Below are 3,685 nucleotides of genomic sequence, written 5' to 3'. Positions count from 1 at the left end.
TTGCTGTGCCAACACATTTTAGGCCATACCACTGACTTCCTTTAATAACAGCTTCCTGTCTGTCTGTCTCAAATGAAATGTTATTGGTCACATACACATGGTTAGCAGATGTTAATGTGAGTGTAGCGAAATGCCTGTGCTTCTAGTTCCGACCATGCAAAAATGTCTAACAAGTAATCTAACAATTTCACAATTACATTTTACACACAAGTGTAAAGGAATGAATAAGAATATGTACATGTATATATATGGATGAGTGATGGCCGAACGGCATAGGCAAGTTGCAGTAGATGGTATAGAGTACAGTATATACATATGAGATGAGTAATGTAGGATATGTAAACATTATATAAAGTGGCATTATTTAAAGTGACACATACATTTCATCAAGTTTTTAATTATTAAAGTGGCTAGAGATTGAGTCAGTACGTGTGCGTTTCACCACGCTGTCTGTGTGGGTGGACCATGTCAGTTTGTCCGTGATGTGTACGCCGAGGAACTTAAAACTTTCCACCTTCTCCACTACTGTCCCGTCGATGTGGATAGGGGGGGTGCTCCCTCTGCTGTTTCCTGATGTCCACGATCATCTCCTTTATTTTGTTGATGTTGAGTGTGAGTTTATTTTCCTGACACCACACTCCGAGGGCCCTCACCTCCTCCCTGTAGGCTGTCTCGTTGTTGTTGGTAATCAAGCCTACCACTGTAGTGTCGTCACTGGTGGGAGTCACGTGGTGGCCAGTATTGTGTTAATATCACACTGTGGTTGACTGATAAAGAGTTTCACTTCCATAAATCACACAGACACAGGACAGTGCAGGGAGAAGACACAGGTACAGATGTACATTAGAGTTGAGGTTAGAAGTAGAAGTTACTGTATTTGACCACCAGTGTGTAAAGATGTCAGAGGGAGTCTATGAAAACCCAGAACCATTTAAAGACGATGAGCCTGATGCAATGAAGAACACAGACATTGATGGCCAATTATATAACAACTTAAGAGCCTTCAAGTCCAGTCCAAGAGATGGAGTTGTTGCTTCAGGTAAGATTGCACTCATGCTCTCACACACACACGCACGCACATACACACACACACACACACACACACACACACACACACACACACACTTACACACACACACACACACACACACACACACACACACACACAATATATTAAACAAGTGTGATAACCCTGTAGTACTCTAGCTTTATTTGTCCCAATCCTGGATGATACAGTAAAACACATTACCAAAGATGTTTAATAATTTGTGATTCAGTACATGTTCAGTGGTGGAAGAGACCCTCTGGAGTTGCTGCAGTGTGTCTGGGGCTGCTGTGTGTTCTAATAATCTTTGACAGTCAGTCTTTGTTGTCAAGTTACATATAAGCACAATATCAAATGATCATATTTGATTGTTGTTCCCCCATATGGGTCCCAAAAGAGGGAAGTGAAGTGGATGTTTCCTGTCACTCAACCAGCTGTCACTCAAAATCTCCTCGACCAATCAGGTTCCTTAAGAGAGAGGGAGGCAGGTCGTCTAGCGGTTGAGATTGTTTGGCCTTAGCCTTTTGGTTACTGGCCAAAGGTTGAAATCCCGAGCCGACTACGTAAAAAATCTGTCGATATGCCCTTGAGCAAGGCACTTAACCCTAATGGCTCCTGTACATCTTTCTGGATAAGAGCGTCTGCTAAACGACTCAAATGTAAATGTAGAGGAGAGCCCCGGTGGTTACTGTTGTCATCTCATCCTCACTGGTTAAGACTACCCACCCTCAATATCCACTTAGAGCAGTTTGTAGTGTCACATCTATTGTCTGGACATTATAATGACCCATGTTTGTAGTCCTGGACCTCCTGAACATGTTGATGTATATTTGGGAGTAAACAGAGGGTCCAAATCAGCAGAAAGGTGAAAGGAAGGAGGAGTTCTGGAAACTCCCTGGAGCTTGGGGCTGTTAAATATGATATTTAATATATGTTAACAACTAGTCTTTGTTCTCCACTTCCCCTCTATGATCTATATCTTCCTGGTATGATAGTGTCCTGTCCATCATCACAAATAGCAAGTCCCATTCCCTGGACAGGAGGACTGTGTTGAGATATACTCTGGACAAGATGACCATGTAGAGACATGGAATGATTTATATTGTTCTGCAGAAAATGGTTTAACAATAACCACTACAACAATCTCTCACACGCACACATGCAAATCAAATCAAAGTTTATTTGTCACGTGCGCCGAATACAACAACACCTTACAGTGAATTGCTTACTTACAGGTTCGCCCCAATAGTGCAAAAAAGGTATTAGGTGAACAATAGGTAAGAAAATAAATAAAACAACAGTAAAAAGACAGTGAGAAATAACAGTAGTGAGGCTATATACAGTAGAGAGGCTATATACAGAGGCTAAATACAGTAGCGAGGCTATAACAGTAGCGAGGCTATATACAGTAGCGAGGCTATATACAGTAGAGAGGCTATATACAGTAGCGAGGCTATATACAGTAGCGAGGCTATATACAGTAGCAAGGCTATAACAGTAGCGAGGCTATATACAGTAGAGAGGCTATATACAGTAGAGAGGCTATATACAGAGGCTATATACAGTAGCGAGGCTATAACAGTAGCGAGGCTATATACAGTAGCGAGGCTATAACAGTAGCGAGGCTATATACAGTAGCGAGGCTATAACAGTAGCGAGGCTATAACAGTAGCGAGGCTATAACAGTAGCGAGGCTATAACAGTAGCGAGGCTATGACAGTAGCGAGGCTATATACAGTAGCGAGGCTATAACAGTAGCGAGGCTATATACAGTAGCGAGGCTATAACAGTAGCGAGGCTATAACAGTAGCGAGGCTATATACAGTAGCGAGGCTATAACAGTAGCGAGGCTATATACAGGCACCGATTAGTCAGGCTGATTGAGGTAGTATGTACATGTAGATATGGTTAAAGTGACTATGCATATCTGATGAACAGAGAGTAGCAGTAGCGTAAAAGAGGGGTTGGCGGGTGGTGGGTGGCGGGTGGCGGGAAACAATGCTGATAGCCCGGTTAGGCAATGTACTGGAGCACTGGTTGGTCGGGCCAATTGAGGTAGTATGTAAATGAATGTATAGTTAAAGTGACTATGTATATATGATAAACAGAGAGTAGCAGCAGCATAAAAGAGGGGTTGGAGGGGGGGCACACAATGCAAATAGTCTGGATAGCCATTTGATTACCTGTTCAGGAGTCTTATGGCTTGGGGGTAAAAACTGTTGAGAAGCATTTCCTAGACTTGGCACTCCGGTACCGCTTGCCATGCAGTAGTAGAGAGAACAGTCTATGACTGCACACAGTTGAGAGAACAGTCTATGACTGCACACAAGTACACACACAATTACATACTCAACTATGCAAACTTGTTCTACGTTTTACATTAGCGTAACCACAACTACCGTGCAATTTTGTTGATACTTCCGTAGAGTTAACACCTACAGCAGTGACACAGACAGAAACACACTGATGACTCAGAGACAGAGATATCACTAGAATCAGAGACTTAACGTATAGAGGGCCTGCAGTTGATCTACGACGCCACCTGGTGGCCATGTTGGAAGACCACCACATTAATTCTAGAAGCAGAGACTTAATGTCTAGTAGACCTACATAGAAAGAAAGACCCACGTATTGTTAAAG

Source organism: Oncorhynchus mykiss, chromosome 10 (genome assembly GCF_013265735.2).
Source record: "Oncorhynchus mykiss isolate Arlee chromosome 10, USDA_OmykA_1.1, whole genome shotgun sequence".
NCBI lineage: Eukaryota > Metazoa > Chordata > Actinopteri > Salmoniformes > Salmonidae > Oncorhynchus > Oncorhynchus mykiss.
This window is presented reverse-complemented; position numbering follows the sequence as displayed.